The sequence below is a fragment of the Chamaea fasciata genome, unplaced genomic scaffold (genome assembly GCF_029207755.1).
Source record: "Chamaea fasciata isolate MVZ Bird 193981 ecotype frontalis unplaced genomic scaffold, bChaFas1.0.hap1 SCAF_1, whole genome shotgun sequence".
Lineage (NCBI taxonomy): Eukaryota > Metazoa > Chordata > Aves > Passeriformes > Sylviidae > Chamaea > Chamaea fasciata.
The window spans coordinates 98,442,418-98,467,376 of record NW_027094086.1 but is presented as its reverse complement, the minus strand read 5'-3'; positions in this window follow the sequence as shown (position 1 = coordinate 98,467,376).

Genomic DNA, 24,959 nt, shown 5'->3' with positions numbered 1-24,959 from the left:
CTGCTTGCGGAGAGCTCGGCAACCACGCCTAGCCACTGTCCCCAGCCTGCCTAGGGCGTGCAGCCTCCGAGAATACTAGGCGAAGCCAACAGATGCTTTCTCGCTTCACAAGCTAGTAGATACACTTTCCGTGCTGCAAAGAGCTTCTCTGCTTGTGGAGAGCTCGGAAACCATGCCTAGCCTCTGTTCCAGCCTGCCTGCAGCGTTGAACTGCCACAAGGACTTGGCGCAGCGAAAAGGCGCTTTCTCGCTTCCCAGGCTACGAGAAGCACTTTTTGTGTTGCAAACAGCTTCTCTGCTTGTGGAGGGCTCGGAAACCGCGCCTAGCCGGTGTTCGCAGCCAGCCTGCAGCGTACCACCCAAGAAAGTACTAGGCGCGGCCAACAGGCGTTTTCTCACTTCCCTGCCTAGGAGACGCACTTTTCGTGCTGCAAAGAGCTTCTCTGCTTGTGGAGAGCTTGTAAACCGCGCCTAGCCACTGTTCGCAGCCTGCCTACAGCGTGCAGCCTCCGAGAGCACTAGGCGAAACCAACAGATGCTATGACGCTTTCCAGGCCCGAAGACTCACTTTCCATGCTGCAAAGGGCTTCTCTGTTTGTGGAGATCTCGGAAATTGTGCCTAGCCGCTGTTCCCCGCCAGCCTACGGCCTACAGTCGCCGAGAGCACTAGGCCCCGTGAACAGGTGCTTTCTTGCTTCCCAGGCTACGAGACGCCCTTGCCTTGCTCCGGGAGTTTCACTGCTTTGGATAGTACTGACAGCACGCAAGGCTCCTGCTTCAAGCAAAACTACAGAAACACCATCTTAGACCAGTAGATCTGCCTAAATCTATTTCTCTTTTAGAATTAGTTTTCCACCTCTTCGTCCTTGTTGGGTTTATGATAATTGAGTCCGAGTAGGATATTAGCCTTGTTAGCCTTTTTCTTAGTTCTTACCTATTGGCATTCAACTCCACCATCATTATTTTCCATCCCCATGGTGTCAAAATCCTCCCTAATGTAGCGGGCCACACCTTCACCTCTTCTCCCTTTCCTGTCTCTTCTGACGAAGTTGTAGCTATCCAGTGCAGCGTTTTAGCTTTGTGAATCATTCTACTGTGTTTGTATGATGGTAATTACATCTTAGGTTTGGTGCTGCACCATGGCCTCCAGCTCTTTTTGGTTTTTACCCATGCTTCGTGTATTAATATGCATGCCCTCAGCTGGGCTGCTGATTTCACCCCTAACTCAGGCTTACCACATTTGGTCCTGTTTCCAGACAGCTCAGCTGGATCCCCTACCCCTTCAAACCTAGTTTAAAGCCTTCTCAACAAGTTCTGCCAATTCATGAGGTAAAAACCTTCTGCCCTTAACAGATAGATGGAGTGCATCTGGTTCCAGCAGGCCAAGTGACATAAAAATTGCCCCACGATCAAAGTATCCAAAATTCTGCTGATGTCACCCACCCTTGAGCCACCTGTTAATGATGTGGACTCTCCTATTCCTTTCACCATTTTTCTCAGTCACCAAAGGGACTGAGGAGAAGACTACCTTGTGCCCCTGTCCTCTCAACCACTTGTCCCAGTGCCCTAAAGTCACTTTTGATTGTCCTAACACTCCTCTTTTCAGTCTCATCTCTACCAGTATGAAGTAGAAGCAGTGGGTAATAATAAGAGGGTTGAATCAGCTCAGGAAGTCTCTCAGTGATTTCCCATACCCAGGCCCCAGGGAGGCAGCAGACTTCCCTGTGGGATGGGTCCGGTTGACATCCGGGGCCCTCTATTCCCCTCAGAAGGGAGTCACCCCCTATGACTACCTTTCTTTTCTTTTCTTTTTGATGTTGGAGGTGGTTATCTGTCCTACATATGAAGCGCAATTGGGAGGCCCACTGGGCAGATAATTTTCTTCTAAATCATCTGGCTGACTCTCTAGATCCATGGGCTCATACCTATTCTGAAGTGGCACCTGGCTGGGGCATGGGGGTTGCAGGAATTTTTATTATTACCTCCCTGAGCAGGGACCCATTTACACTCCCCTTCATCTACCAAGTATCCTTCTATTGCCTGATAGTGGGAGGCATAGGAGTCCTCTGACTCTTGGTGGGCCTCCTTCAAGCATGGAAGGACTGAACTCCACCAGTCTATTTCCTTTTCACTTTCCCAGAAACTCCTTAGTCTTTCAACTTCATCTCTAAGCTCAGTCATCAGTGAAAGGAGATCATTCACCTGTCCACACTGCAGGCAGGTTTCCTCCACAACACCTCCAGAAACCACCGATAAGCTCAAACACTCCTCACAAGAATGGATCTGTACAGACACATCATTTTCCGAGGGTTCCATTTGGTTGCATATCCTTGTACTAACTACAGTTTTTGATTGCATAAAAACCATTACTTCCAGAAACAACAACCAACCAATCAACAGAAACTCCGCAAAGAGCACACAGCAGACCTTACTAGAAAGAAAAACCTGCAACCCTGCCTGCTTGCCCTGCTTGCGCAAACTGCTGCGCAAACTGCTGTGGTCACACCCCAGAGACGTGTCATGCCCTGGTTTACCCGCTCCTGTTTGCCATGCTCCAAGTCGCCACTTACAATCAGTCACTCAACGATGGAGGAAGGCACTCCCCTTCCCTGCATGACTCACAAGTTTTACCACAAGTGGTACGAATCAACTGTATGTCCCCAATTAATTTATGAGCATCTGTTAAAGTCCAAATTTCTGTACAAATAGTTAATTTTTGGGCCCGAATTTAAGCTTCAATAATAATCATTCCTAAATATTTCTATGGGGCCTTTTCAGGAGCAATTTGAAGGCCTGCTGATTGCAACTGCTGCTGCAAGACAGGTAGCAAATTTGCTGCATCAAGATGTTCTTCTGCTATCAAAATATCATCCATGTAATGATAGATAAGATCCTGTGGTATTGTTTTCTCAGTGGGGCCAGTGCCCAAGCAACATACAGTTGGCACATCATGGGTGAATGGTGCATCCCCTGAGGCAATACCACCCACTGACACCTCTTCCCTGGCTCTGCTTTGTTAATAGATGGTACTGAAAAGGCAAATTTCTCACTGTCATCCTCATGCAAAGGAATTGTAAAAAAGCAATCTTTTAGATCAATAATTAACAGTTGCCAAATAACAGGAAACATTGATAGTGAGGGTAGACCACCTTGCAAGGGTTCCATATCCTGCAGTACAGAATTCATGGCTTGAAGGTCATGTAATAACCTCCATTTTCCTGATTTTTTAGGAATTGTAAAAATGGGCATATTCGAGGGGCTTTAGACGGCATTATGTGCCCCTTCTTAAATTGCTCATCCACAAAATCTGTAACATGGGCAAGCTTTTCTTTGGACAGCGGCCATTGATTAATCCATACAGAGGTTTCTGTTGACCACTTCAATTTTAGTATTGGCCACCCCTCAATGGCCACAGCTGAAAACTCTCATTAGTGGGATGGCAACCCATCTGACTCAATGCATCTCTTCCCAGTAGCCCGATTGTTGTATTCATTACATAAGGTTTCACCTGGGCACAAATATGTCGTTCATTGTCAACCCACACTGTTAAGAGTGTTTCACTGATTTGAGTCATTTGCACCCTGCCCCCCACCCCCTTCCCCCCACCCGTAACTGGTGTTTTGAGGGTGTTCAGGGACCATTTAACAGGCCATGCAAACAAGGGAATAATGGTGGCGTCTGAACCTGTGTCTAACACTGCTTCTTTTGTTGTCAGGGTTCCTCTGTCGGGGAGCTGAAAGGTAATACGTTTAATTGGTTTTGCTTTCGACAAGGGTACAGTAACATCACCTGAGGAGTTCCTGTTGATCCAAAACCTTCCTCCCCCCTTTGCATGACCCCTTGTCTAGGAACCTGAGCCTTAAAAGGAATCAGCTGAGCCAGTCTAGTATCTTTTGGAATATGAACAGGTGGTCTCAATGTTTGTACCATGATACCAATATTACCTAAATATTCTGCATCAATTTGTCCAGGCAAAACAAAAATGCCTTGTTTTGATGTGTATGATCTCCCTATCAGCAAAGCACTAAGTCCATGTCCCAGTGGTCCATTTGCAGTTGATGGAACAACCTGCACATCAGTATCATTCAGATTGACCACTATGGCTGTTTCCATGCCCACTCTGGCACTTCCTGGTGTGGCCGAAGTGAGGATGTCCAGGCAGCCGCCTGGTTCTGGGGAGTGCATTTGTGTCACTGTGCATCCCCCATTCATGCTCTGCTTCCCATTTCCCAACAGCGTTCTGTCTTTACTGCACCTTGATCAGCATTCATCAGCTCGGTTACCAAACTTGCCACATCTGTTGCAGTTTCCTGGGAAACTAATAGATGTTCCTGTTGCCTTAGTTTTCTTCAAGGCTTGAATCTTGCACTGGCTTTTGAAGTGCCCGGTTTTACCACAATTGAAGCATTTGGACTTGGCACTTTTTTCTCATTGTATGAGTGGCTTGAGAGCAGTTGCCATGGCTTCAGCCATGTATGTAGCCTTTTCTTCTGCATTTCCAATCCGTGAGCAGGCTTCTACCATTTCTACCTACCCAGCTGTACATGGGAGTGTCTGCAAAATCCTCTTACCGGTGGGATTTGCATTTTCCACAGCTAACTGCATTCCAAGAACACCTTTAACTTCTGGAGTCAGTCCTGGGACTCTACAAGGGCCTTTCTAAGGCAATCTAAAAAACTCACAAGGCTGTCTTCTGCCTCTTGCTTAATGTTTATATATGCTAGGGCTGGGAGTCCCATATCAGGCACTGCATGAAAAGCTTCTCGAGCTGACTTCTGAGACTGTTGCAGGATTGCTGTGTTTAACCATGCCTGTGTTTGAGGGTCAGAAAACAGGCCTTTTCCAAGCAGCGTATCTTGTAGGAGCATCCGTGGACGGCAGGGAGAAGGAACTCTGCTGACCTGAGACATTCTAGAATATGTGGTTTTATTGCAAGGGTTGTGGGTAAAAAGGGCCTTGCCTTCAGTCACCAGCCTCAGCTGAAGGGAAGTCCCAAAGAGAGAGGGAGAAAGAACAAGAGGGTAAGAGTTAAGAGAGAAGGGAGCGAGGGAGCAAGGTAGCAGGGGTCAGAGAGCAGGGGAAAGAGAGCAGAGGGAAGAGCAAAGAGGGAAGAGCAAGGATAGGGGGCAGAGAGGCAAAGAGTAGGGGGAAAAAGACCTAAGAGAGTGAGGTCCTTGTTACAATACATTATATCTCCTTTTGTGATGAATATTCTAATTTACAGTGACCAACTAATACAAGACACCAAATCCTATAGAATTTACATACAGCCTATAAGAACTACTACATTACCATACTGTGTTATATTTAAAACTCTAAAAACTACTCTTTAGACTTTTCTGTTTTGCTACATTGACCTTTGGACGCCTTAGCCAGCAGAAAGGTATAGTTCAATCAAAAGGGATTCTCCTTCAGCTGGCTAGGCTATTGTTTTCAGGTTATGAAGTAAGCAAGACTCGGTATCCTACAACTCAAAGTAAGCTTCCATTTTTATTTTGATTATAGATTTCATATTTTCAGAATCTTTTGCTAAGCAATCATATTTATAAGGTTTCCCTGATTCATCTTCCCCAACAATATCTGGGATAGCAAGTTGTCTGGGGTCCCCTTGGAGCTCAAGATTCGCCATTACTGCTTCCTCTACTTTCTGTTCCCACTCAGCTGCCCATAACAATTTCTGTGTAAGTTTTAAAAAGGTGTCTGCCAACTTTCTGCTGTCAAACGAAACCATTAAACTGCTAGAAAAAATGTGGTCAAATACGGTCTGAACATATGGATTTGTAAGTCCATATTCCATTACTGCTTTTTGCCGCTCATGGACAAGTTTCCAATCCAGTGACATTGATTCAGGTTATCAGGGGCAATGATTACCAGGAATGCATGTGGAATGAACTCCGCCTCAATGCATCCCGTATAATCCCTCTCCACTGCTGAGTGGGGTCATAAGAACTTCACTCCAGACTCCTTCCCCCTGGCTCGGGACCTCTTTCCTCCCCCTACTGGCTTCCAGATCATCTCGGAGGGTCAGTCATTCTTCACATTCCAGAATACCTGTCCTCTGCCTGCAACCCTGCCCCCTCCTCCACCGTGGCAGAGCAGGTAAACCTTCATTTGGGATTATTCTCTCCCGGGTACCAGTCTCATCCATGCCAATCCCCCCAACCATCACAGCCCGGAATAGGACCATGGTAATCTGATCTTTCAATGAATTTTTCACTCCTTTTCCTTCCCTGTAGCAACTGTGATCTTAATTTTTCTCCTTCCTTCATTTGCCTATCGACAAGCACTCTGAGTTCAGACAGTTCTTTCTCTTGGTGCTGGTATTCCTCTTTTTCAAAGCAGAGCTGCTGCTCTGCATTCGAATAGTCTCGTTCTGTATTTGAATTCCCTCTACGGCTAAGCTGAGGTGATTCAGCCTGTGAAGGAGATAGTGGAGGATGGGTATGCTCTCCTTGCACTCCTGTTAACTCCTTGTAATGGTTTGAAAGCAAAACAAATGAGAAGCTCTAAGTCAGAGATACAATTTAATAGGGAGAAAGGAAAAAAAATAAAATAAAATAGATGCAATAATACAAAAGACCACTGACAGAGTCAGAATACTACTTGAGCAGAGTGATGGAAGCAGTTCAGATGAGGTGGTCTTCCTGAAGCACTGATCCTGTAGAAAGGTCTGGTAGCTCTGGTCCTCTGGGAATCCAGCGGGTAAGGGCCCCCTGTACTATCCCAAAGCCCAGATTATATCCAGGTGAGAATGCCTGGTTCCTCCCCCTGGGCGGAGCATCTCACAATGGGATGATGAGTCATGCATGGGGTCCTTGATGGCCTGTTAAACAGAGATAGCTCCTGGAGGGAGTTATCTATGAGTCATGGGCAAGGCATTTGATGGGCCATTAACAGAAGATAATGGCCCAGAGGGAGGGGTTCTGGGAAAACACTGCCCCACCTGGATTCAACAGTTCATGAAGATGGTGATAGAATACTTTGTGCACATACTATACTACAACTCAGGACACTCTTCAGGGGAATGCTCGCTGGGTTGACCTGGTGTCTGAGAAGGTACCTGCACTTCTACCTCAATTTGCTCCGGTTGTTCAGGCACTTGCCCTGCATTATTACTATTTGCAACTGCCTCTGGAGCCTTTAACTCCGACTTGGGTAGGGCAGAGGGTAGAGATGGTATAACATTCCTCCCCCCCGAAAAAGTCTCATGCAACCATCGGAAATGCAGTTGCAGGATCATCTGGTTCCAGGGAAGCAACGGCTCCAGCCGCAACTGTTTTCTCTGTCTTCATTTGCTCCAACACCGTAATAATTGCCTTCTACACTGTACTAAGTCCTTTCGTTTCTTTTGAACCATCACTGACTGCCTCCTAAAGAGCTGTTCTGAGCTTTTTCCATTCACGAGTGTCAAAAACATTTCTGGGGGTAGTAAAAAACCCTTTCTCTTGACCCCATTTTAACAGCCTTTTCAGGGTTTCTGGGTCATATTTTACTTCTCTCCCTGAGAGAATATGCTGAAGAACATCTAAGGTTGTTTTCTCCACCTTAGAGAGAGCTTTTCCCATTCTCCAGCCCCAGTTGCTCACCTGGGTTTATCTGGTGTATCCACTGCACAGCGTATTTCTATCCAGAGCTTTTCCCAAGAGATTTCTTTCATTCTCCACTCCACCTGGAAGCTGTCCTCCGACTCCCCCAGCCTCAGTCCAGCTGTGGCCAGTCTCCGAATAGGTCCCCCTATTCACTCCACAGCACCCTCTTCAAACCCCCTCAGAGTCCAAAGAGTTCTTGGTCTGCTTCACTATCACGCGGTCATCACGTCATGGTCACCAACACGTGGGAGTTCAGGACTTCTGGATGCCAGAACCAATATGATTTCAGCAGAAGCCATTTATTGTTTACAGTATACTACACTTATAGATTCTAAGGCTGCTTGTTCAAGCATTCACGCATCATTTCATTGGCCGGCTCAGCTGTCCATGAGGCAGGCACACATCTTTCAGGACAACTAATTGTTCAGGGTCCTTTATCATGTTGCGTCTCCTTTATCTCGGTTTAATACTCTCAGTGGCCAGTTTCTCAGGCTCTTGGTTCTTATTTTAGTCTTCTTTTTCTCAGTAACATTGATGAATTCCTGAGAGTTCTGCTAACAAAACCCGCAGGTGGTTTGATAAGTTTTCTCACAAACGGTTTGGCTGGTAAACAGGGTGGCCTAAGTCTTGCAAATACTTTGCTACATAATTGCTTCCTTTAAAATATATTTTTCAAGTCAAAGATTTTTCACATCTCAAGATTCTCTATTTGCAGTATTTCCTTGTAGACAAGGGGGATAATATAAAGGAAGCATGTCAGCATGTCATCCTTAAATACAGTTGAGCTCCTAGAAATGGTAAAATAGAATGAAAATGCAACAAGGGAAGCACCTTTTTTGGTTATGTATTTACAGAGTTACATAAGTGTCTTCTAGCTAAAAGATTAAAAATATTTTAAATTATAGATCTGAGAGCAGCATCAAATAGTCCATGCCTCAATTCCATTGCCATCACTAAGTTGCTGTGCAGTATTTTGAGGTTTCCAGAACTTACTTTATTCACCTGTAAAATGACATCTGTTTATTTTATGGGCATGGCATCAGACCTACCATACATTTGTTTCTAAAGCACTTCAAGAAAGCCAGATAGCGTGTGTGCAAATCAATACTGAATAATAGCTGTGCTTCTGTAGTCGTTCAGGGGACATGATGAAGTCTTCTCCATTTTCAACTGAAAGGCAAGTTACTCTTCTTTGTGTAGAAGTGCCCTATGGACCTCTTATTATTAAGAAGTAGATCAGACATGAAAGGAATTTCAAGCCTGAAGACTTTGGTCTCTCCAACCAGATATTCCATCCTATTCAGTGGGTGGCAAAATTTGTAGTTAATCCTGGGAGCTATAAAAAGTAGTTGAGTAGGGTGGGAAACCCCTTCCTCCAAAACATTTAATTGAAAAATATAAGGCATAGGGAATTGAGTATGCCAACACTCAAGAAACAATACAGCAGTATCTTAAATGCTGACAAGTTTCTAATCTGAAAGTGGTGTGCTTGATCTGTTACTTTCATAATCCTCATGTCCTGAATGCCATGATGATTCATATCTATAACTGATAGCTATAGATACATAAAACTGTTTTCCCTTTGCTTTGTGAAATTGTAATGGCTTTGTGCAAACACAGAAAAAAAAAAAAAAAGTGTGTCTGTTCTGAGAGACTGGAATGGTTTATGCCTTAAACATTGTTATGAAGCGGTTTCGCCCACTATAGCAAAAACTGTATAAGGATAACCACCGAAGTCCATCCCTCCTTGAAGATGCCTGACTGGAACTTTGGACTGTGAGATAAGGTGCCCAATTAAGATAAAGGGGATGCTATTGTTCAATCATCTCAGGTCTAGGGAGAAACAAGGCTGAGGGAATAGAATGCATCCATAAGAAAGCCAAACGATGCAGAAAATCACCCCTGGCTGGGTTTGGTATGGGGGACACCATAGCCCCTAGAGGCCAGGTTTACACAGACTTCCCCCGACTGAGGGGGGAGGAGGAGGCTTCAGGGGTGTGGAGTAACCTCTGGTCAGAGGTGCTGAACATCCATCTTCCCATGAACAAACCAGGCCAGCTGTGAAACCCTCAGCCCCAGAGGCCACATCCACAGGGCATTCACGTGAGAGGCAACTGAGGGGGTGTCATAATCCATCAAAGACCCTCCAAGGCTCTCCTCAGACTTACCCCTGAGGCCATGCACCACAGGACTGCACAAGATGCAAAGGGATGCAACAGACCCAGAGTCTGTTGCAAAAAACTGTCAGTTGTGTATGTTTGTTTATCTGAGTCATGGCATAATTTATGTGGTGGTTTTACATTTGCTGAATTTGTTTGCTAACTGGAAGATAGGATTTTGGGAGAAAAAGGAAAAAACAGGCTCAACATAAAAGTAAAAACAGATAGATTTTATTAACATACACTTAGAGAAGAAAATCAGAAAAGAAAAAAAAACAGAAATGAATTTTTAAACCAACCCTTTCTCCCACCACAAACTGTTCATTTTCTGCAAACAATGTAAAGAGGCAAAACTCAGACCTGCAGGTCAGTACCACTTATCTCCTGTTGTTTGGTAATTTTCCACAAGAGAAAGAGTCTGCTTGTGGCTTCTAACTCACACAAAAGCAGCCTGCCCAGGAGATTCTGCAGTTGTGGAACTTCCCATATCACATAGCCCTTCCCATGACTACATATGGGCCATAGACTCACAGAATTGGGGGATGGTATCTTTTAAAAATGAGCAGTTTCAAAGGCAAAGGATCTTTTCCAGCTCAGGGAACAGAGATGTCTTCTCACTTCTTCACTGGTAGAGGGCTTCTTCTCATCTCTCTCTGTTCAACCTCCCATGGGGTCACAAAAATCACAACTGCTAATTCAATATTCACTCAGTTTATCACAGATACATTTGCTCAAATCCACAAATCATCTCCCCAATTTATATTGTCCATGATTTAAAAGATTATTCTAGCATATTCATATTACAGTCTGTTACCATAACCCATAGATTTTCAGCCTAGAACCAAGGCAACTTGTCATCTCTATCACTTAGAAAGTCACTCTTCCTTTACTGACTTTGAGATCTCCATATAGTCTCTTTACATTTCTCCAATTTGGCCTTTTCTCTCATCTCTGAGAAGGGTTAGAGTTTAAGAAAGTCTCAATCTGTGTCAGGAAGGAGTTAAAGCTTGCCCCGGCCTGCGGTGGTCATGTGATCTCTGCTGTGGGGCAGCCCAAAGATTTCAAAGCCATGCCAGAGGGAGCTGGTGGGTGCCTTTCCTTATCCCCCCTCGATCTGAAGGCATGAGCCACTCGAAGCTGCTCTTTGAGGCCCAGTATAGGGTGGGGGGAGATCCCATCCTCCCCTCCAGCCAGGGGTTCCGGCAGCCAGGGGGCGAGGGCATGGCCCAGCCATGGCCCACCCTGATCCCCGCCATGGCCCCAGACACGCAGCCAGCATTGCTGAACTGCAGCATTGCTGCTAGCAACCATGGGGGGAAAAAAGCTCAGCCAGCCCTGCCTCCTTTGCAAGCTCTCCCCTGGGGCAGCGGGGCCTAAGCTGGGCTCTCCTCGGCTGCCCATGATGTTACCTGGTCGCCAGATGGCAGAGAAAGAGGAAGTCTCGAATCCAGTCTCAGTTTAAATGGGTATTACAAAAAGTCACATTCCATTTTCTGAGTGGTCAGAACTGCATGTCAATCCAAAATCTGCCCCCTAAAAGGTCCCTGTCCTTTCCAGAGAATTTTAAGGTTCTAGCAGAGCAATATTCTATTAACCAAAAAACCCAAACTGTATCAACCTATGACACTGTCAAACTGGTCCCCCCCAGGGGAGGTACCTGGGCATTCCCACCTGGCCTGAGCATATATTAATCCACTGGATTCTATCCTTTATGGGGGGGACTCTCACCACCCAGAAGACCAGCTGGAGAGGATCAATGGAATGTAGGTGGGATCCACAGAGTGGTGATACTTTCTTTAATTTGTCAGAAGCGGAACAAAGACTCCACAACCAAAGGTTATGAAGTAGGTATGCTTTACTTGGCCCCGGATGCACATAAAAGGGAATGGTTCCGCCAAAGACATGTGTACAGAATAGAGCAAGTGCCCTGTTCAAATACACTGAAACTCATACATATTCACAAAAGTTTCAACGTTGCCTATACATATTCAGAACCTATCCCTGCCTGTTCTCTCTTCATATGTTAATCAGCTTGTCGGTCTGTGCTTTGGTATTGTCTCCTGTGGTCTCAGGTGGAGGTTGCTGGATGGAGTCACATCGTCTTCCTCAGTTGTCTGCTGGATGAACCCAGTTTTTGCGCAGGCCGTTTTGGTCTGTCACTGTCCTCTAAGGCTCCTGGGTGTAGTCTAGACTACAAATCCAGTTCGTTCTATTTTTTGGGCATTGGTTTCTGCTGATCAGTCTAAAACAAATGGGTAAGGTTCTGGTTTTGTATGGCAAAGGGCCATCTGTTTTTAACACACTTGATTACACAGCAGATTACAATCTGTTTAAATTTCGTTATAAGTTCCCTGTATCACTATCTCTCTCTCTGTCCCCCACCTCTTTTCTGCTTCTTTCTCCCTTTTCTTTCTCTCTCTCTCTCATATTTACTATTAAATAAAACCCATAATATTGACTTTGGCATACGGTCTGTGAAAAATGGAATAAAACTTCAAAAATTTTAAAGTTTAATAAGGGGATAAAATAAGAGACGAAAGTCCAGTGCTGGGGTGTTCCTGGCAAACAGTCAAAGAAAACACAAGTGCATTAAGACAGTGCTGTTGCATTACTGAGGTACATGCATATTCACAGAGTCCATACATTATTCAAACATTCTTGTGAACTGTTTGATATCATGGGAATTCTTCTGTTTGTTTTTTCATACTCTGGCTTATCTGCATGACATCCTGTGTGTCAAGTTGATATATTTTATTTTTATTTGTTTCTCCATCTTGTTGTTTTACCTCCTCTGATAAGGGTTAGTATGTCTTCTTTGAATTTAACATGGTACTTTCTAATTGTCCTCTGGTGCTCTGGTTTGTGTCACAGTTATCACTTGGAGAGGTGTTGTGGTTTTGGTTTGTTCATCTGAGTAACGGCACCATTTATGTGGTGGTTTTATGTTTGCCAAATTTTGTTTGCTAACTAGGAGATAGGATTTTGGGAGAAAAAGGCGAAACAGACTCAAAAGTAAAACGGATAGATTTTATTAACATACACTATAGGAAAAAAAAGAAAGGAAAATGAAACTTTCAAACACCTTCCCCCCCCCCCCACCATAAACTGTTCACTTTCCCACTCAACGAAGAGAGAAAACTACGATTTTCAGTCAGTTGCAACCATTTAAACACAATCTTGCATCACTTTGGGAGAGGAGTCTCTCTAGAGTTTATGGAGATACATGCTACAAGAAAAGGTTTGGTGGCTCTCAATGTCACAAATCTGCAACTGCCCGGAATTTTGCAGATTCTGTGCAGTCCCACCTATTTAACAGTTTCTCAAGCTGCTTATGGGCCTTTGCATGTTTGGGGGACTGTTTATACTTCTTCTAGTATAGTTCCTTTTTCTATCTCTAAGATCATCTTTGTCTCAAAGGCTGAGACCTCCTTATTTTTATCCCAGGAGCTGGGGACTTATTCTTCAAAATTCTCAATTAAATCTCATTTATATCAGTACACACAACCCTTTGGCTAGAACCTGCATTCCCCCAAACAGCATTATGGTATTACAAGAAATAGTCCATTTCTCCATGTTTCACATACAGAGAAGTCTGGCCAGAAACGTCCACTTCCTCCATTCCTTCTTCCAATAGTCTTTATCAGTTCTTTTTCTGACTTCTTTTTATGCTGTTACTTTATGTTTTAAATCACTCTGTCTTCCATGGAGGAGGGAAAGGGTTAATGTTTTTGCCCAGAGTTTTTTTTTCTCTAGATGACTTCTGAAACTTCAAGGCTGCAGGTGATGGTGGGAAGGAGAAAGGGAGCATGCTCAGGAACATCGATGGATGACCCTCTTCCACCCCTGGTCAAAACTAAAGCAACTCAAACTTGGATCAGCTCCCTGGAGCTCTGCAGAAAGATTCTCAAAATTCTCTCCTCCCTCGGACCAGAGGCTCTGGCAGCCAAGCCAAGAGCACAGCTGCCGTGGCCCCTGGTGCAGGGCCAGCACTGCAATCTGCAATCCTCCTCCTCTCTCCATTGGCAGGAGCCGGGGGACAGAGGGGACACTGCCGGCCCAGGCAGCTCTCCTACAGGCAGCGGCCTCCCCGAGGCCTGGCTGGGCCTGGCCCTGGGGGACCCAGCCTGAACCTCTGACTTATGAAGTGATGTTAGCTCCTTGCCAGCCGGCAGAGGAAAAGGGCCGAGTCACCTGGGACTTTTGATTTAAGTCTGGGCTCTCCAGAGGCATGGACAACACTCCTATTCATCGGCCAAGCTGTCAATCCATGCTAAAACTTATTTAGGAAAATAAAAAACCCCTCACATTCAGGCTAAACCACCACAAGAGGTCAGTCAGCGATGTGAGAAACAACTTAATAGCTTTACAGTTCTCTCAGTTACATAGAAGTAACTTAACATTTTATATTTTGCTAAGGCTTACAGTACAATACATTAATCACACTATTATTTTTATGAGCTATAACGTGTTTACATGAACATAAAAATTAGGTTATATTAGCAAGCAACTAAACGGGGTTATAAATTGCTCCATACTTACAATCAATAACAACATACAAAAACTAATACACAAATGTGAAAGCCATTATTATAGGGTCATTTTTAATAGTCGCATTTGCACTTTAATTCAGGCAGAAGCATTTCTAATAACTTTAAAAAACTGGACCGTAACAGTTCTCTTTCATAGATTCCAGTAACTGTGATGCAGCGAAGTCTAATTATTCCTAAATTGTAACTTTCTGTATTCTGCATACATCGGTTTCATAAATTTGACGCTATAGAAGGAAAGTGAGCATTTTCCTTAATGACGTATCAAATTATACAGTACTGTAATTGGGAAAACTACTTCCTGATTCTCTTCAAAATAGCTGCTTATTTTGATGGTGGCAAATGTTAGTGACTTTTCTCAGCTGTATTCTGCTGGGTGCAGCATCTCCAGTGATGTGGTTTTAGATGTTCTGTCTTTTAGCTAAAGGCATCATACATATTAGGGGTTTTATTAGCTCTTCCCAACTCAGTGTCTCAAGATCTTTGCATGAATTCTTACCCCTGCTGACTAGAGATTATTAAACAAAATAATTTGCTCTTTCTTACAGTTAATGTTGTTATAAATGATTAGTCAAATCCGTAAAAAAAATGTTAATAAAAATTTATTAAGAATTTATAAATAGAAAACCCCAACAGAACCATAGCCAAAGTACAGTTTCGATCCCGGGAACCGGCACTGGGTGAACGGCAGATCCTGCCCCCTATGGCACAGAATCCCCCTCTGGTTCACAAATTCGGAGTGTGCAGTGCCTGTTTTTATACAGTTTTTGGGCTTGTGCAACCGATTACTTCATTGGTTCTTCGTGTATATGGTCCTTGATTCATATTCATCTGGTTTCTTTTTTGATTGCAAGTTCGGTGAATAGTCTTTCCGGGGAGACATAAGCTTATGTCTGGGATTATTGGAACCAGGTATTGAGATGTATGTCCTTGATGAGATTGGGATGATGGAAATGAGGTGCTGAGCGCTCAGCTGATGATCGCTCATGGCAGTGCTCAGCTCCATCACCCATGGGTGGTACTCTCTTTTGAAGATGGGTGATTTTCTGCTTCTCAGCAGAGGAATGTCTTCCCAGAAACCTGCATTCCTTAGGCTTAATAATGTTATGCATTATTAAGCCTAATAATTATGATTAAGCCTAATTAAGTTATGACTAATTCTCAAACTACTAATACATCGGCTTATAAAGTAGTATAAAAAGAAAAAACAAGAATTAATCTTACAATATTTATCACAGTGTTTAGGGGAAAATATTATCATAGAATAAGAAAAATCCCAGCAGTCCTAGTTGTGTTTTATGAACATATATCTCACAACAACTAAAAAGAAACTAAATAAGCAGTCATTCCTTTAACCTTGCCGGGTTTAGGATTCTTCCTTTTGTTTTCTTTCTCTCAGGGAACTTTTCTCCCATATGTGTTGCTAGGAGGCAATAACGACTGGGTATTTAAGAGAGGAAAAGAAGTTGCCAAGCTTAGAGGAGGAGGGCACTTGGCTTAGCTCCTCTTATCTGAGAGGGTTTCTCTTAGAGGGCAGAGACACTGAGAACTGGGTTGAGAAAAAAGGATCTGGGGCAGCTGCTAACTACTTCTGGTTCTCTTGGCATTTGGAGGGTAATGAGGCTGCAGTCACCACGGGAAGAATTCACCATCATTGTGGAATTCTGTCTTCTGCTGCCTTCTACGGAAGAATTCACCATCATTGTGGAATTCTGTCTTCTGCTGCCTTCTACAGTAAAAGCAACCATTGCACTGGGACCTTGTAAACACCCTACCTCACTGTTATAAATGCATATTATAAAGTCGGCTTTTCACAAATACTAAATGCTATATGTGTAGTATGGAAGAGTTTTTGCTGTATTTTTTTTACTTCTGCTATTAATGAAACTTAGAAATAAGTAGTGTGATGAATGTTATGAATAATCACAAGCCAATTCAAAAATCCAAAGATTTATTTAGCAATTTTGAAAATCAATTTCGAGATGTCACGATAAATCAGGACAACACTGATCGAATGCTGGGTGGATGTCTTGGTTTGGGAAGACAGGTATCTGCCAGGTAATAAAAAAAAAAACAACTGCAGTTTCCTTTGGGATGGAGAGTGTAGACCACCCCCCCCCCCCTTTTTTTTTCTTTTTCAATAATAAATTACAATCAGAGGCTCTTTGGCAAAGAGTTGAGGAATAGGAATAGCAGTTCTTTACTAGTATGTATTACAAAGCAAACAAACACAAAAAAAACCCACTAAACAATTACAGCATTAATAACAAATGAAAACAGTACCAAAACTTTGAGGGCTTTGTTTCACAAAACCCAGGGCAGTTTGGTTTCAGTGTCCCTGCAGAATCCTCAGAGCACCAAGCTGAAACAGTGGAAAAGTTCCGGGCTGGTAGCTGGGATGGCAGGGGGTCTTGGAAGGCAGGGGCAGGATGTCCCGGCAGCGCAGGGGGTGCAGGGTCACACTGTAGCAAGGGGAGCAGCGCCGAAGAAGCCAAAGGCGAGGCAGGGGTCGGCCCAGCTCCCATGGGTGGCAGAGAAAACTCAGGATTCAGGCCGAACCGGTGATAGTAGATTTCCTAGGACTGGATCCCTTTGGCTACAGTGAAATTTTTCCAGCCAGTAACAGCTGTTCTCTCCCTCCCCGAACGCTGGAAAAAGAAAAGGCCTGCAGCTGCCTCAAGCTCTGTCTTTTACCTGCATTATCTCCTCCTTCCATCTTTGTCCACCTCTTTGTTTCAGTTAAGTACTCTCAAGTATCCAACACTTGGTCTCCTTAGTAACTTATGGGGAAAAAATTCTTTAGAGAAAGAAGGAACAAACCTAACCCCTAACATTATCCACATTGAATTTTTTTCCCATACTAACATATTACATTGAGTTTTAACTGTTAATATATATATATATATATATATATATATATATATACATGCAAATATGGATACAGCCACATTGTCATGGGTAGTTCATTTCAAAACAAGGTTCTTTTGAGGTATGCATCGGGTCTTTCTATCCTTTTGCATCACCTACCAGGTGCAACCTGGTCTTTGAGCGAAGACAACCTCACGGATGGGATTGTCTTTGCTGGAGGCAGGATTAATCTAAACAGTTTTTCTTAGCATACTTCTCATGTGTACTACTGGAACTTTATCTTCTTATGTTGTTTGCAAGGGCTTAGATTGGGCAGGACTTGCTTGGTTGGTGGAACCTCGAGTGTTCACCAACCAGGTGGCTTTTGCTAAATTAATATTCCAATTCTTGAAGGTTCCCCCACCCAGTGCTTTCAAGGTAGTTTTAAGCAGGCTATTGCACTGTTCAACTTTTTCGGCTGCTGGTGCATTATAAGGAATATGGTACACTCACTTAATGCTATGTTCTCTAGCTCAGGTGCTTATAAGACTATTCTTGAAATGGGTCTCATTGTTTCACTTGATTCTCTCAGGGGTGCCATGTCTCCACAGGACTTGTTTTTCCAGGCCTAGGATGGTGTTCCGGGCAGTAGCATGAGGCACAGGATAGGTCTTCAACCATCTAGTGGTGGCTTCCACTATGGTTAGCACATAGCACTTGCCCTGGCGGGTTTGGGGAAGGGTGATGTAGTCAATCTGCCAGGCTTCTTTATATTTATATTTGGACTACCGCTCACTATACCATAAGGGCTTCACTTGCTTGGCTTGCTTGATTGCAGCACATGTTTTACAGTTATGGATAACTTGAGAAATACTGTTTATGGTTAAATCCACTTCTCGGTCTTGGGCTTACTTATGGGTGGCATCTTTGCCCTGATGACCTGAGGCATCATGGGCCTATCGAGCTAGGAACAACTCTCTTTTGTGTTGCCAATCTAAATTTAACTTTGACACTTCTATCTTGGCAGCCTGATCTACTTGGTTGTTGTTTTGGTGTTCCTCATTAGCCCGACTCTTGGGAACGTGGGCATTTACATGGCGGACTTTCACAGGCAGCTTTTCTACACGAGTGGCAACGTCTTTCTACTTATCAGTAGCCCAGATTGTTTTTTTTCTACGCTGCCAGTTGGCCTTTTTTTACTTTTTTAGCTAGCTTTACAGAGCATTGGCTACTATCTACGAATCAGTGTAGAGGTAGAGCTTTGGCCACTTCTCTTTTTCAGCAATGTCAAGGGCTAATTGAACGGCTTTGAGTTTAGCAAGTTGACTTGATCTCCCTTTTCCTTCAGTGGCTTCTGCAACTTGTCGTGTGGGGCTCCATACGGCTGCTTTTTACTTACGGTTCATTCTTACGACGCGACGGGAACTGTCAGTGAAAAGAGCGTAGTGTGTTTTTTCTGCTGGCAGTTGGTTGTACGGAGGAGCTTCTTCAGCCTGTGTAACTTGTTCTTGCTCCTCTTCGTCCGTGAGACTAAAGTTTTCTTTTTCTGGCCAGTTTGTATATATTTCTAAAATCTTAGGGCGATTTGGGTTTCCAATACGGGCACGCTGTGTGATGAGGGCAGTCTATTTGCTTTATGTGGCATTGGTGGCATGGTGGGTGGAGGGAGGTTTTTTTTTAAACATCCACCTTAGCACTGGTAGTCGGGGTGCTAAGAGGAGTTGTGCTTCTGTGCCAATCACTTTTGAGGCGGCTTGAACTCCTTCATAGGCGGCCAAGATCTTCTTCTTTGTGGGAGTGTAGTTGGCTTCAGATCTTTTGTAACTTCGACTCTAGAATTTTAGTGGTCGGCCTCGGGTTTTTCTAGGCACTTTTTGCTAAAGGTTTCAGGACAAACCGTTGTTCCTGGCTGCAGAGTAAAGCACATTCTTCATATTTGGTCTTGCTCTGACTGGGCCAAGGGCTACTGTATGAGCAATCTCTTGCTTGATTTGGGCAAAGGCGTGTTGCTGTTCAGGGCCCCAGTGGAAATTGCTCTTCTTGCGGGTAACCAGGTAGAGAGGGCTTACTATTTGATTGGGCCTGTAAATGGAAGGAATACAGCCACAACTACATGCTATCTAAACTAGGCTAAGTTAGACCCCATGATGCAGTCTAATGAGGTTTTTATATTTAACGCACACAAAAGAAAGTACTAGGTTAGTTAAGAACTGCTATTTCTCTTCCCTTTTTTTTTTAGTGCCCTCAAGCCCCACATTGGGCGCCAAAATCTGTCTTGGTTTGGGAAGACAGGTATCTGCCAGGTAATAAAATAAAAACAACTGCAGTTTCCTTTGGGATGGAGAGTGCAAACCACCCCCCCCCCCCTTTTTTTTTTTCTTTTTCAATTATAAATTACAATCAGAGGCTCTTTGGCAAAGAGTTGAGGAATAGGAATAGCAGTTCTTTACTAGTATGTATTACAAAGCAAACAAACACAAAAAAAACCCACTAAACAATTACAGCATTAATAACAAATGAAAACAGTACCAAAACTTTGAGGGCTTTGTTTCACAAAACCCAGGGCAGTTTGGTTTCAGTGTCCCTGCAGAATCCTCAGAGCACCAAGCTGAAACAGTGGAAAAGTTCCGGGCTGGTAGCTGGGATGGCAGGGTGTCTCGGAAGGCAGGGGCAGGATGTCCCGGCAGCACAGGGGGTGCAGGGTCACACTGTAGCAAGGGGAGCAGCGCCGAAGAAGCCAAAGGCGAGGCAGGGGTCGGCCCAGCTCCCGCGGGTGGCAGAGAAAACTCAGGATTTGCAGGGTCACACTGTAGTAAGGGGAGCAGCGCCGAAGAAGCCAAAGGCGAGGCAGGGGTCGGCCCAGCTCCCGCGGGTGGCAGAGAAAACTCAGGATTCAGGCCGAACTGGTGATAGTAGATTTCCTAGGACTGGATCCCTTTAGCTACAGTGAAACTTTTCCAGCCAGTAACAGCCGTTCTCTCCCTCCCCGAACGCTGGAAAAAGAAAAGCCCGCAACTGCCTCAAGCTCTGTCTTTTACCTGCATTATCTCCTCCTTCCATCTTTGTCCACCTCTTTGTTTCGGTTAAGTACTCTCAAGTATCCAGCACTTGGTCTCCTTGGTAACTTATGGGGAAAAAATTCTTTAGAGAAAGAAAGAACAAACCTAACCCCTAACAGTGGACAATCCGGGAGCAGCAAAAGGTGCTTCTCCAGGGTACTGTCCACAAATTCAGGGTCTCAGGGTAGGTGTTTTATACCATTTTTTTGCCCTGAGGCAAAAACACGACTGCCACAAAGAACGTGAATTTGCCCAAAACATGACATCATGCAAACAGTACAATTGCTGAAAGTCCTTTATCCCCTGTGGGATATTTTTGAAAGAACTTCCTGAAGAGTTGTATGAAAGTCCAAAAAGAAGAGTCCCTGAATTTTCTGTTGGGAGGCTTCATGCAATCTTCTGCTAATCTCCATCAAGATCGATATCAGATCCTTGAGTAGCTGCCAAGATGTTATCCGCCCGTGATTAATGAGGGATTTCCACGTTATCTCTTGTGCAAATGCTGCAAATGTCGAGGTGGCACCTCCAAGCTAAAAAAAGACTTTGTAATTTTTGGAGACACCCTCAGACCGTTTCCAGGAATCTGGGGTTTTTCAATTCCAATGTATAATTTTACACACACAAATTTAATACACAAATTTTATAAAGTACATCTATTACAATGAATACATATATTTCTTAAGCTATAACATGATATTAAAGTAAGGGACTGTTTCTGTGGCATCTAAACTGGCTAAACCAGAAGGCTAGAGAGAATCCTTGGCATTCCTGACATATCTTATGCAGATGAAGACAACTGACCAAAGTTTCAAGGGACCTCTACTATCAGTACCTTATGCAGATGAAGACTACTGACCAAAGCTTCAGGGGACCTCTATTATCAGTATTTATCCAGGTGAGGATGCCAAAAACTCCAAGAGAGGAATTTATTGAACCAATGCTACCAGACAGAATGGAGCCACTCGCAGATGAATCTACAAGTTAAAATGGTTGTGAGAGAGTTTAAACAGAACAAAGAAATTCACACTCAAAAGGAATGTTTGAATTATGCATGTGATTTTATGAATATGCAGCAGGCTGATATTTTTAAAAAGTGAGACTTTTCAGTAGCAGGTGTGCTCTTGGCTGAATGCCAAGTCACTCCGCTGTATAATCTTTTGCTTTATTTCTGTCTCCTAAGTGTCTATTTTTAATTTTTTTTATTTAACTTATAAATTCTTCTAAGAAAGTGAACTTCACTTTTCACACTCACCAAAGGATTTTCACCATCTGCTTGGGGGGCCTCAGGGGAAACCCTGGGATCCCTGAGCCCCCTGTGCCTCCAAAGTAGCCTCTCTGTCCCAGCCCTGTTCAGGAGCGGGGCAGCCACTGCCTGGCCCTCACCGGTTTTGCCACTGTTCTGAGGTTTCTTTGCTACACTGTAACTCGCACCTCTGCCCTGCAGGGATGCCCCCCTTATATTGTGATTACAGAAATAAGGATGAAAGTACTCAAGTGAGCATCTGCTGCTAACTAATTTAAAATCAAACTCATTACTAGCATTACAGTTGATAAAAATGGTTGCTGGTTTATAGCATCATTGACTCCCTTTTCATGGTATTCAGAGTTTTTAAGGTACAATTAAAGTAAAATAGAATATAAGAGAAAGGTTTTGACACTAGAGAAAGCAGGAAGGAAATACTACTTATACTACTTAACAAGGTAATGATAAAATTAAGATTTTTGTTTTAGGAAAGTCAGATTCTTGCAAGATCAAATAATGCCACTCAATTTTAAATCTCTTAATCTCTTATATTCCCATTCATATTAAAAATATGTCTCGAGTGAGCCAGTTTATGGCAGTGGTTCTTAGTAGTTTGTCTTTAGTGTCTGATCTTGCACTTTGTACTTTTGAAAAGACAGGTATACGGCATGAAATGTAATCTAAACTTTCCCATTAAAACAGAGAGATTCTGTTCCCTCCCAAGGTGCAGAGCAGCAATGCTCTTTTCTTCTCTCTGAAGTGACTCAATTCATCTAGTCTTCTCAGTGTGAACAATTTCAGCCTTTAACCTTTCAGAATTTTCAGACAGTGCTCTTGGATCTTTTCATAGCCTTGTGCATTTTGAACACACTCACAAATCTGACTTCTCCCTCACGTCACTCACCATCTTTATTCAATTCATTAACAAACCTCTTTCCTCTGTTTTACTTGTGCTGAGTCCAGGCCAATATCTGGGCATTACAGGTGAGTATATGAATGCAGAAATAAACAGCATTGACTGTTTGCTATGAACTCAAGCACATGATGAAAAAAATTTGTATTTGATATCCATCACAAAAGAGATGGACAAAGACACTTGTTTCTTTGTGCAGAATAGCCAAATCTTTACTCACATAGCCTGTATTTATATGATTATCAGAAGGCACCATGTTTGAATCTCATTGGTCAGTAAATCACTGAAACTCAGTTCACTGGTTGGTAATGGCTAGTGTACATGTCTAGCAAACTTTTCTCTTTCTAGATATGTTTACATTTTTTGTCTCCTGGGAAGTGAATGCTTCACACAGGTAGAATTTTCCTCCCCATAGATGCAAGCTATCTTCTCACAAGAAAAATTGTTATGCAAACTGATTCTCATTGTTATAATTCTTTTTTCACGGGAACTTATCAGGCTAGCTGTCAGATTAGCCAAAGCACCGAGGCCTGATTTTACAAGTCAGGTTTTACAAGGTTTTACAAACCTTTATCTTGTAAGGTTTTACCTATATATAACAGATATCTGGTAATTTACTTAGATCAACCTACACTTTATACAGAGCAGGATTATACAGCTGACAGAGAAACTTTGTGTTTTGTTTTTTTGTCCCCTAATCTGAATGATGTTAAACTCTAATTGTTGTTATAGTTTTGCATTTGTAATACTCACAATGACTCTGCAGAGGCATAATCTCCTAGAAGAGTGCCATTTGGTGGTGGTTGTAAGTTACAACAGCTAAATATAAAAGTAAAATTAGCAATTGGATAAGGTTAGAAAATTGATCCAATTATCCCTTTTATCTATATTAAATCCTTTAGGGTTCTAATCACAGCAGTATAAAGAATTCACTTGGCACAACTACTTCTCATTCTGTAGGTTCCAAGTGTAATGAGTTGCCACAATTTTCACTGTCAGGTAATATGCTGTGTTTTGTAACATTTGTGTTGAAGTAAAGATCAAAATACTTCCAAACTGAAACTGATTACCTGTGCAACTGTGCGTGATGCACTCCCTTACTACTTTAAAATCAACAGAAGTATTTTGAATTTTATAAGTAGGAGTAGAAACTGCAATTGTTACAAAATGCAACACATACAACATTCTGTAAGCTGTGGGTAAAGAACAGTGGTTTGTGCACAGCTCTAGAGAGTAACTTCTGTTACATGATCGGTTCTCCTTTCTTCCTAGCTATCTCTACTCTATTACCAATTCTTGATAATTTATTTTTAAAGTAACTCCCTCAATGTCAAATATTATTCGGGTGGAATAATAGGAATATTAAACAGCGTTTTAACAGCATGATGATGAAGTAAAGAAAAAGTCAAACATGGAAAACCTCCTTTCCAAAAAAATATGAACCAACATTAAAAAGTTATCAGAAATGTTACATATGTTATGTTACATTTTTCTATATCTTTTATTATTTGTGTTGGATAACTTGATTGAAAGAATTAGTAGCTAGCAAATTCAGATGTCTTTCCTAAAGTATTTGGAGTTGAATGTGTTGGAAAGTGTCTTGAAAGCCATATTCATAATTTTTGCCCATCGCTTTTTTTGACATCCAGAAAGCTACAATCTTAGTATTTTAAAAATTATATTACATTGGCTAAAGACCATATGCATCAGTAGGCTGAAGACTAAAGACTTCAGCCATCAGTAGGAACTAAGATTGTAGTAATGCACCCCCACACCCAAGCAGGTGCTTCTGTATGGGGAGAAGAGTTTCAGTTTACCTTTGAACTTAAAAGGAAAATGGACTAGAATCTTCTGTAATACTGTCACTGTAATTGGCCCAGTGCCAGCACAAGAGCACTGATTGGGTTTTGGAAATGTACGCCAAAGCCTGTTGTCAATTTCATTGGGCAAGGTGCCAAATAGCCCACCTAGACCATCAAGTACTAAAAAGATTGCATGAAGGAGCTCAATTGCTTTTTTGGACTGCCATACCAGTGTAAGAGTGTTCTCTACATTGTGTTTGACTTAAATTTCTTTGTTCTATGATGTTTATTATTTTTGTCATTATTAAAACCTTTTCTTTTACAAAGCATGTCCAGAGAAGTTGTCTCGCTATTATTAAGCCGTTCTTAGAAATGCAGGACATCCTCAGAGGCTTGATAAATCTTCATGAAGCATATTCCATTCTGGTCACGTGCAAGATTTTATCATAAGATAGTTGAGATAGTATCAATACTTCCAGTAACAGAATTGCTTGATAGCTGAACTTGAAGAAGCACTCATTGGGATTACTTGAGTTTAAAGCTAAGCAAATTACTCACTGAAGACTGTATGTTTGTGAGCAATCTGAAATAGCTTGCAACATAAAACTGTCCAGCTCCTGACTGCCTCTATCTCCCTTGCAGCAGCTCTGGTTCTCAGGGGAAACTCAGCACAGTAAGTCAGCAGAAATTACTTGCTCTTTTGCCAGGTTAGTTTTCTGCTGACTGAACATTCAGAAATTACTAAGGAGATGGTCTGACAAGCACTGAAGCTGGCAAAAGGCAAGGAATGAGATGACAGG